A 10,786-nucleotide genomic window follows, 5' to 3' on the forward strand; every position below is an offset into this window, starting at 1 on the left:
CCATTTCAAGGTAAATATTAGCATTTTGGAACCTTCAGATGTGTAATCAAATGTACTGCTTCTTACAAAGGAGGCCTGGATAAAGAGTTCCCCTATCTAGAGGAGTGGACAGTCCGTCTGGAAGGATAATTGAATGAACAAACGTTTTCAAAGGAAATAGTCTTATGCACATAGGTGCTAAACTGACACCTGCTGTGTATTGAATCCACAAATTCTAGACAATGAAAGTTGGCCAGGCAGAGACACATATGACATTACAGCCATAACATTTATTTTAAAATACAGCCTATATAATTTCAAACACTGTATTAAATGTCTACATAGGTATATGGGGAAATGCAATTCAGATTATAATAAATTGAATAATAACTACATTGGTATTTTCAAATACTGACCCATCTATTTCAAGATGAACACCCTTTCTTTGTTTTCCAGAAATCTAGTGAAGATTGCAGGAAGAACTGATGTGGAGATGAGATCTCTAAATAAGTATCTGCATAATAATGTATAAATGTTAGACTAATTTCAAAATAATATCTGCCTCTTTATTTTTCAGACAAGATGTCCCATGAATAGTAGTCATAAACAGACATATGTGGATATTTTCTATTTTAATATAGAAATTGATAAAACAATAATGTTTGGTATCAAATTGTACATTTTCTGTTATGCTAAATGAAATATAGATGCTGAGAAGAGAGTTTTATTGATGCAAAAAGTTATGGTATGATAAATAATCACTTTATAAGGATGTATTAAAATGTGGCAGTGATTGATGGTGGGACTGTGTTTGCTGGTTGTCTGCTGCCCCCTAGGGGATTGGAATTATATGACAGCCAAATGAATTTTCGATTAGGACACATACAGAGCCAGTGAGGGGGGTGTCCCCAAAATGAACCAATGAGAAGGGACAAGCATCCATGGGCGTAACCGAAAAAGATTACCAATGATTATATAAGAAAAGCTGAATGCAAGAGAGATGGACAGTTTTTGTGTGATCTGCTTACACTGGTGATTGATAACTGGCGGCCATTCTTGGGGACACAATCACTTAAGCAAGGAGCTGAGACTAACCTTGATCCCTGCAATAACTTTTCTTCAAATGAGGTGATCTGAAAATATGTGGAAAAGATTGAACTACAAATTGGCTCAAACTGGTGATGTATGATTGTTCTAATTTTGATATTTAAATCAAAAGTATTTGGTAATCAATAAGTTCAGCAATTTTAAAAAAGGTACTTTATATTTTAGACTCATATTCACAGTCCTGGGTCGTTTAAAACTAGTCTTTTGTTTGCCAAATAATTTATAGTTGCAGCCACATACAGTATATATATTTTAGAATTGTCTTAATCATAGATAAAGAATTTATTTCAGCTTAGATAAATTGGCATAGGAATTGGTTGTTTGCACAAATAATATATACAATTTCTGATGTTTTAAATTGGAATTATATAAGATAAATTGTGGCTATATAGCTGATTGTACTGCTTGAATGTTAGTGGCTCAGACTCTGGTGTATCATTGTGATATTTTAAATGAAACTCTGATTTGAGAGACTATTGTGAATAAAGCAACTTTCATGATCTTTGCATAGCATATTATAACAGTTTAAACATGTATAGTATTGATTCATATCTGGTTTTCTACAAATCTAGTTCAATGTGTCTATAAATTTTAACTAATATAAAGAATTTAGGAATTTACATTAATTTTATGGTCTTGGTATATGCATTTTTATTGGGGGTTTATTTTAAAGAATAATTATTAAATATATTGTATTATAACCCGGCCATATACTGATATATATATATATATATATATATATATATATATATATATATATATATATACATAATTCCAAGTAATAGATCCGCACTCGCTGGACTTTCAAAAAACAATAGTTTATTGTGTACAGTGATGTTTCGGGGAGCCAACTGTCCCCTTCATCAGACCCGTTGGCTCCCCGAAACGTCACTGTAAACAATAAACTATTGTTTTTTTAAAGTCCAGCAAGTGCGGATCTATTACTTGGAATTGGATATTGCTGTTCCTGACACCCTGGCTCGTATCTTAAGAGGTGAGACTGCAAATCCCTATGAACTTTCGTATGTATATATATATATATATATATATATATATATATATATATATATATTACAAAATTGTACCAGCTAGTACTGGATATAAAAGGCTATGGTCAAGGCCCCACAGTGAACCAATGCTATCGTGGAGACCAAGGAGCACGGAGGTTAATTGAATTGAAATATAATTACAAAAGAAAAATTTGTAAACCTTACCCAGCAACCCCAGATTAAGCTGAATAAAAAACAATAAGAGCTACCAGAATCTCAAGAGCACACATACACAGATAATAGCAGGTAAAATCATACCTATATACAGTATATATTCAAAATAATGAGAGCAACAAAATAAACAAATCATAATACCATCCAATTGATGGTCTGAAGTTTAATGAAATTCTTTATTTTCAAAATATGCTGTTGATTACGCAGATACTGGAATATCCTAAATTCAGACACAGAGGTCCAAAAAATTGTTTGGGAAAATCCATTGATTATGATGATGACCAGGCACGCTCCTTCACTCATGGATAAATTGGTACACAGTCACTATAAAGGCAACAATGATTTTTTAGGGAAACAACAAACAAAAGATGGCTGCTTTAGGTATGACAAGTGCAAAATGTGCAAACACCTGTTGAGAGGTCAATATATGATCGATGCTCTTGGTCATCCACATAAAGTTAAAGGCCATATTATTTGCCGCAGTGAGGGGGTTGTCTTCTTCTTGTTCTTGCCCTTGTTACTACGTGGGTAAAACATACAGAGAATTTAGGGAACAAATGAAGGAGCACAGAAGGGATATCCTTAATGAAAAAATAAAGGATAGTGGAGTAGCTAGGCATTTTTTGAAACACACAATAGTAGTACTACAATAAATATACCGAATATTACAAAGAAAAAAATGTGAAATAAATGTGATAACAAAAATCATAAAAGGAAAACCAAATAAAGTTCTGAATCAAGGATATGTCTGTGTCCTCTGGATGAGTTTTTCAGCTTGTTAGCATTCCTTAGTGAGATCCCATAAAAAAGGAAACAGAAAATTGCAACATAGTGTGAATCTGTAATGGCACTTTAAAGAAGTAGTTGTTTTGTAACAAATGACTACTCACATTTGTTGGAGCTTTCCACTAAGCTCAAGGATATGCGCACTCCCACTTTATACTGATGGGAAAACAGTACACTAGGCAAAACATTGTGGTGTTATCAAGGCTTATGTGACGCTTTTATATATTTTAAAATAAATTTGTATCCAAGTTTTGCCTAGTGTACTGTTTTCCCATCAGTATAAAGTGGGAGTGCGCATATCCTTGAGCTTAGTGGAAAGCTCCAACAAATGTGAGTAGTCATTTGTTACAAAACAACTACTTCCTCAAAGTGCCATTACAGATTCACACTATGTTGCAATTTTCTGTTTCCTTTTTTATGGGATCTCACTAAGGAATGCTAACAAGCTGAAAAAACTCATCCAGACGACACAGACATATCCTTGATTCAGAACTTTATTTGGTTTTCCTTTTATGATTTTTGTTATCACATTTATTTCACACAATAGTAGTGTCCAGGATCTAAAATGTATGGGTTTGGAACTGGTAGATATTACAGAGAGAGGTGGAAACTGGGATAATTTACTTTTGAAATCAGAATGTAGATGGATCTACAACTTAAATATACTGCAGCCGAGAGGGTTAAATGAAGAACTGAACTATGCCCCCTTTCTCACTAGCTAATCTTTAGTTATATTTGTTTCAATAACATGCCTTCCCCTGGTTTAAATATCAATGGTCTAGCAATATGATTGAATGTGGATATAATGTCTATACATAATTACAAGAACTAATCCGTATCCCCAAGTGTGTGGGTGGTACATTAGGACATAGTTAATGATTAAGAAGTAAAAATATAGTACAAACTGTAACTTACTCTAAATATAAATATGGTTAAAACAATGTATGTATGAAACTTAATAACTAGTAATGATATCTGTAATCTTAAATGCACAAAACGATTCACTAATGTACACTATGAAGATGTTGAATTACTTGATTAGTATAACTAGCGATTTTTTTAGGCTGAAATCAGATCACTGACAGCAGGTGTTAAAAGGTCATGTATTTCATAAGTTCACTTATTATGCATATAGTTTATAAATTGAGCTGAATCAGTGTAACAGGCATCAATTGATCGTGCCTGAGGAAGCCCTTAGTGACGCAAGGATGAAACACGTGTAGCGGCTTGTCAGACGGCTTGTGACGATTTCCACACTGTCTGGAATTACAGCGTTCTATACACAAACCTAGGAGCCCTTTAAGCACTCCCTATGTGAGCATAGGACTTTTGTTTGTATTCAATGAGCGGCAAACTCGGATGGGAGGAATTGAAGCAGTAACCACCGCACAGGTAACACGGATGATACGCTGTGAGTAAAGCATTTGTGATTAATACCTTTAATACTGTATACTGATTCTAATATCTGTGCTCACGTCCTGAATACTGCCGGATAAAGTGAGTCGTGATATATTTGTGATATCTACAGTGAGAGGTGGTTTACTATGCCCCCATTGGTGATGGTCCAGTGAGCATGATCTCTAGGTGGACCGTTGCCTGCTCGGATGTATGATATGATTACTACATAGGGAGTAAAGGTGAAGATTTGGGATACCTAGCATGTATTGTTGCAATTGTAAGGCTATCAGATACTGTTTAAGACTGTGGACCGTTTATTCATGGATTCAAATATATGAAATTGCAAGATTTGCTATACTGATAGCTCTGCATACCATGGTTTATGATCAATAAAGTGTCTTCTGCTGACCAAATATTTAATATCCTGGGTAATGAATGATTTGCTTTAAACTTCAGACCATCAATTGGATGGTATTATGATTTGTTTATTTTGTTGCTCTATTTTGATTAAATATATAGGTGTGCTTTTACCTGCTAACATCTGTGTATGTATGTTTTTGAGATTTTGGTAGCTCTTATTGTTTTTTATTCGGCTTAATATGGGGTTGCTGGGTAAGGTTTACAACTTTTTCTTTTGTAGTTATATATATAGACACATACAGTACTGTGCAAAAGTCTTAGGCCACCATTAGATTTGTTGTTTTAGCAATGGTATAATGATAATTTATAATTATTTATCAGTATCTTTATTAGAATACAACAAGAAAATACAGGATATTTGTATGCAGTATTAAAAAACAGCTTCTATAGGCTAAAGTTAGTGTGACCTCCCCTAACACTTGAGCAATAGCAGGAACCTAGCTCTCATAAACCTAAATGGAATTTTGAGTCACCAGCTCCTACTGAGCATGTGCAAGAATTCACAGAATATACTTATATGCATTTGTGATTGGCTGATGGCTGTCACATGATGCAGTGGGAGTGAAAATAGACATAACTTTGAAATTTGTCAGAAAAAATCTACTACTCATTTGAAGTTCAGATTAATTGCTATTGCATTGTTATGCTACCATGCATTTGTTGATTATGCAAATTTACTGTATTTACTGGTCCTATAATATAGAGACCTAAAAATAAATATGGATGGTCATTAAAACTTTGCTAAAAACCCAAATCTAATGGTGGCACAGTACTGCATATATAATAATGCATTGGTGTAAGTGGCGGAAGAAAATATATACATTAATTGGTGTCAGTGGGCTAGTTTTACTTAACTGCATTGCCCAGGTCCAGTCCTATCTGCTCCTTGTCCCACACTGTCCTCCCACTGAACTGCCACTATATGTGCACAGTGCTCATGCACATGTGCACTGGCACTCTGCCAGGTATTTCTTATGTGTGGAGCAGCAGGCCTGTTACAGCTCCCAGTGGGACATTTCAGGTCGTGGTCCACCATGACGACTGTCAAGGCCCGGCTGTTGAGAAACCAGGGTATAGAACAAGCTGAGTTAGTTTTACCCTCTCCCCTTTTGAGCAAACTACTACCACCTATTTATTACTGGTCACTCAATCAAGTTACAGGCCTAAACTGAGAATTGTGGATAAAAATAGTAATGATAACTGCGGAGCTCTACCAATGTAGAGCAGCAGTAATGAATCTGGAATCCAAAAAAGAAAACAGCTTTACTTTTTTAATTTTTTATGTTTTTATCTTCATCTATTTTTAAATTCATATAATATCAAATGTAACAAGAAGGGTAGGGTCGCTATACCTGAGCCACTAGTTTGTACCAAACATTACCAGTCGTTTCTCCCTATGCAGTGACACTAATTTACTCTTATTAAACAGATAGGCCAATAATTTTACAACTACAAACACTTACAAAATCTGTATACAGTTGTCATTATTGTATGTCCACATTGCCAAAATTCTTCATTTACTGTGCAAAAGATCACATATTGTAACAGGAACCAAAAACTGTTCTTTCATAATTCAGACAAAGTAAATCAACTTTCCGATTTATTTCTATTATTAAATGTCTTAATTTTTTTGGTATCTTTTGTTGAAGGAGCAACAGTGCTCTACTGGGAGCTAGCTGAAAAAATCCAGTAAACCAATGATAAGAGGCAGATATGTGCAGCCATCAATCAGCACCAAGCTCCCAGACATGCATTGCTCCTAGCATACCTAGGTATTCTTTAAAACAAAGGATGTCAAGAGAACAAAGCAGCTTAGATAATAGAAGTAAATTGGAAAGTTATTTAAAATGACCTGTTCTATCTGAATCATGAATATTTAATTGTGACTTTCATGTCCCTTTAAAACAAATGTGTAAGCTAACGACAGTAACACTCACTAATGAAATGCTAGAAACGATAGGTGAAGCAAGTTTTAATGAATTTCTTACATAATCTTTCCTTATTAATGAGACAGCCTAACAAGTGTCTGAATCTATCCTAACGTTTTTTATAGAGTGTATTAATTAAAAGATTAAAAAATGAATGAACTTGAGTGACTAGGAGCTGAATACATAAAGATGGATAGGAGAGACTAAAGTCTTGTTGAATTTAAAAGATAGTTTACTCCCATCATTCTCATAAAATACATTTTTAAATAAAAATGTATGATAAATTGGGGGGAGTGTTTTACTATTACATGATATGGTGGAACAATTAAATATTTTATGGCTAAAATGTGTCTATACCCCCCTCCCCCACACACACAAACACAATAACTATATAATGTAATGCATGTAGATTTGCTAATTGTCTTTAACAAAAATAATCAAAGATCAGTGGACCATCAGAGGAAATAGGTAGGTCAGATCAGTTATATAGCTCTAAAGCCCCTGTCAATTATAATTTAAATAGCCACATCAGATCAGCTCAATCAGCCTGCCTGATAGTCCTTGTCAGCCATATAACCACATTAGATATTTAATCAGACATTATCAAAAAATTGACATATTACATTTATACAGGAGAGGCAGTTTTAATACGAGAAATATCAAATTAAACACTGGACATCTAGCAACCCAAAATGCAACCGTTAATCCCTAAATGCAAGAAATAGATCCATGCAGAAAATATTTGTAAAAATATAATTTATAATCCATTACTTTTACTTAAAGGTACGCACAAATATAATTATAAAGGTTAAATTACCACAATGGTTAATTGCCCTCCCATATAATTTTATACTTAGCGGTAAAAGAGAAAAACTTCAGTTTAATAAAATATCATAGTGTAACAACTGCTAACTACAGGTGATATATGCTGTGGGCTAAGGGTTTAGTCACTTCACAGAAAAAAAGATTTCATGCTACGAATCAAGGCACTAAAATACCTGTGTATTTATTTAAATTCCATATTTCCTATGGCAATTAACAGATGAGTATCTTCTGTACGGTACATTAGCATTAAAAAAATGGTTGTTTTAATATTGTTTATAATTGAATGTATATTCGAGGAAGAAAAACATTTACATTTGTACAAGGATAAGCTTTGTAAAAGTTTAAGCTATTTATATGTAGTTATGTAGTTTCTTGCAGACTTTTGAGTTCCTGGCTGCAAAAATTGTCTGTAGTCATTTTACTTCAATTATTGTAGGTGCTGAGCAGAAACTGTGCTATTCCACCTTAAGAAAACAATAGGGCGAGAGACTGTGTGAGAGGCAGGGGAAGGGAGGGAGGCTGAAGCAGAATCCACCTTCATGACAGAGAGACACAGAAGATCTGCTGGGGATACAGATTCTGCTACTACAGTCCTACACAGGCAGTAAGTGAGCTGTCTGGTAGGGCTCCACCCACATCACTAAAACCTTCACCCTTCTCCACAAGCCTCTCTGCAATCCCCTCCATTATTTTCTTTCCCTGTTTTTCCTTTCTACGCCCCTTTACATGTAATGAATACAGATTGTTTGTGCTGACGTCTGGATCCGCTGTTAGGAAAGCAAAAGATCATCTGAGCTGTATCCGAAAGGAGTGGACAGTCTGCTGCAGCAGCAGGACGAAAAATCTTCTTGCATCCATCATCTGGAGACTGTCCTGTATGCCTGTTTCATGTTTCCGTAAAGAGCTTGTTTCTGTATTAATTACAATATGATTAAGCCAATTATGAAGAGCACATATAAGTGTAAAATCCTTACATAAATGTAAACTTACCCAGATGATTTAAAAGCAGCTCTCTTTTAGAGTGGAAAATGACTAAGGCAAAAGCCAGACTTCATTAAATTTCCAACCATCCCAGCCAACTGAGGGGGTAAGTGTTTCCATGTGTAATATACCATTGCATATTTAGTTTTTTTCTATAGTTCAGTTACAAGTAATATTACATCTAGATCATTACAGAGCTGTGTGGTATTTTAGCGCATACAAAATAAATTAAAAGATAGTTATGTTTGTAAATCATCTGTTCATGTGCACAGTTAATTATAAGTTACTCAGTACTGGAAAAACATTCTAATGGCTCTATCTAGCGGTGAATAGAAAGGAAATGCACTACATACTGTAATTTATAAACTTTAGGTCTTTTTTTTTTAGTCCTATTCAGCATTAACCCTTTATTTTCAGTGCCATTTTTTCAGTTATGGATGGAATATAAACAGAATAACATAATGGGAAAAAAATCACACACAAAAATTCAGTACAAAAACTCAAAAGCAGGGGTGTCCAACCTTTTTGATTGAAGGGCCACATTTAAGAACAACATTTAGAAATTCAATTGTGTGTTTGATGTAAATGCTTCTGCAAACATAATAATAATTAGTCCTCTTTTTAAGACATACAAAGTCAGTGGATGTCACACAGAAATCATATTCTAATGTTTTGATTTGTGTGTCTCTTTCTCGGTCTAAAATTGTTTTATTAAAACTGGACAGGAATATCTGATGGTTCTATTGCATAAAACGTTAATTTATTTTTTACAATATTATGTAATCATCTTGTGTGAATGTGGGTGTGTGTGGTCTATGGTCATTTACGCTTAGGCGCACAAGGCCTATAGCTATGGAATCATGTTTTTGGGAGTCACAGCATAGAACAGAAGGAGAGGTGTATGAATTCTAGTTCGGTACTTCCAGATAACCTGAACATGCTCAATCGTTGTGGCAAATAGGTGTCTATGCTACGAGTACTGGTGATATGGAGGTTAAATCACTACTCTGTGTATGTTATTGCTAATATAGGGGTTAATCTCTCTGCTTGGTGTGGTTTACTGACCTTAAGGAGAATAAATAAAAGCAAAGTGTTACTGACAATATGGAGTAAACTATTCTCTGTGTTACTGACAATATGGGGATTCAATTATTACACTTTGTGGGCTACTGGGGGCCGAATGTTAAATTCTTTTTTATTACTGGTAGAAAGATATTACTAGCAGAGGCGTAAATAGAAACCACAGGGCCCAAGTGCAAGAATCTAAGAAGCCCCCCCCCCCAAAAAAAAAGGTGAATTTGATACATTTTTTTTTTTTACATTTAACACAGAAAAAAAATGTGAATCAAATTACATGTCTGCAAAAGGAGGTACCCTGTGCCCACAGTCTGTGAGATGGTCTGACCCCCTATTACTGTATATAGTGACACTGTTTAACCCACCAGTACTGTATATAGTGAGTTAGTGACACAGTCTGTAATCTGCCGGTGAGGTGGCTGTCCTGACCCTACCCGCCCCAGTACTTTATAGAGTGACCACAGTAGTCTGTGACATGGTCCAGCCCCCCTGTACTGTATATAGTGGTACTGTATATACTGACACTGTTTACCCCCCGCCCCCCCATGCTGTAGTAACAAGTTCTGTAATTTGCTGGTTCCAAAAACATACACACACATACATACATGCATAAATACACACACACACATACATACACACATACACATATGTACATGCACACATAAACACCAGTGGGTAAAACAGAAACACTAACCCCTGTAGTCAGAGACACTAGTGAGACATCATGTCACACTCACATGATATCAGTGCAGGCAGTGGCAGGTCAACGTTTTTTATTGAAATTTTGTTTTATTTTTTTTAAGCTGGGCCCCACCCTCAGGGACCCAGTCACAGTTCCGACCTCTGCACCCCCTGTAGTTTCACCCCTGATTACTAGCTACTCAGTCTTAAGTAATATAAATGATGTAATTATGACCTAAACTCAGTGGTTGAAGAAAGAAGCACATTTCTGAATTCTTAGGGCAACACAAAACCTATTTGCACTACTAATTTACTTCAGATGTTCAGGGTTTGGTTTGACTGCATTTTTTTGGGCCATATTATCTATCTATCTATCTATCT

General features: G+C 35.1%; 1 protein-coding gene across 1 annotated transcript in view; it reads left to right on the forward strand.

Moving 5' to 3' along the window:
* The first annotated feature begins 8,326 nt into the window (after positions 1 to 8,326).
* Positions 8,327 to 10,786, forward strand: part of DSEL (dermatan sulfate epimerase like) — a 70,870-nt gene continuing 68,410 nt past the window's right edge. Inside the window, exon 1 of the mRNA XM_053714876.1 lies at positions 8,327 to 8,753. The gene's annotated coding sequence lies outside the window, so the exon portion shown is untranslated. The remainder of the gene's footprint in view (positions 8,754 to 10,786) is intronic.

The sequence above is a fragment of the Bombina bombina genome, chromosome 5 (genome assembly GCF_027579735.1).
Source record: "Bombina bombina isolate aBomBom1 chromosome 5, aBomBom1.pri, whole genome shotgun sequence".
Classification (NCBI taxonomy): Eukaryota; Metazoa; Chordata; class Amphibia; order Anura; family Bombinatoridae; genus Bombina; species Bombina bombina.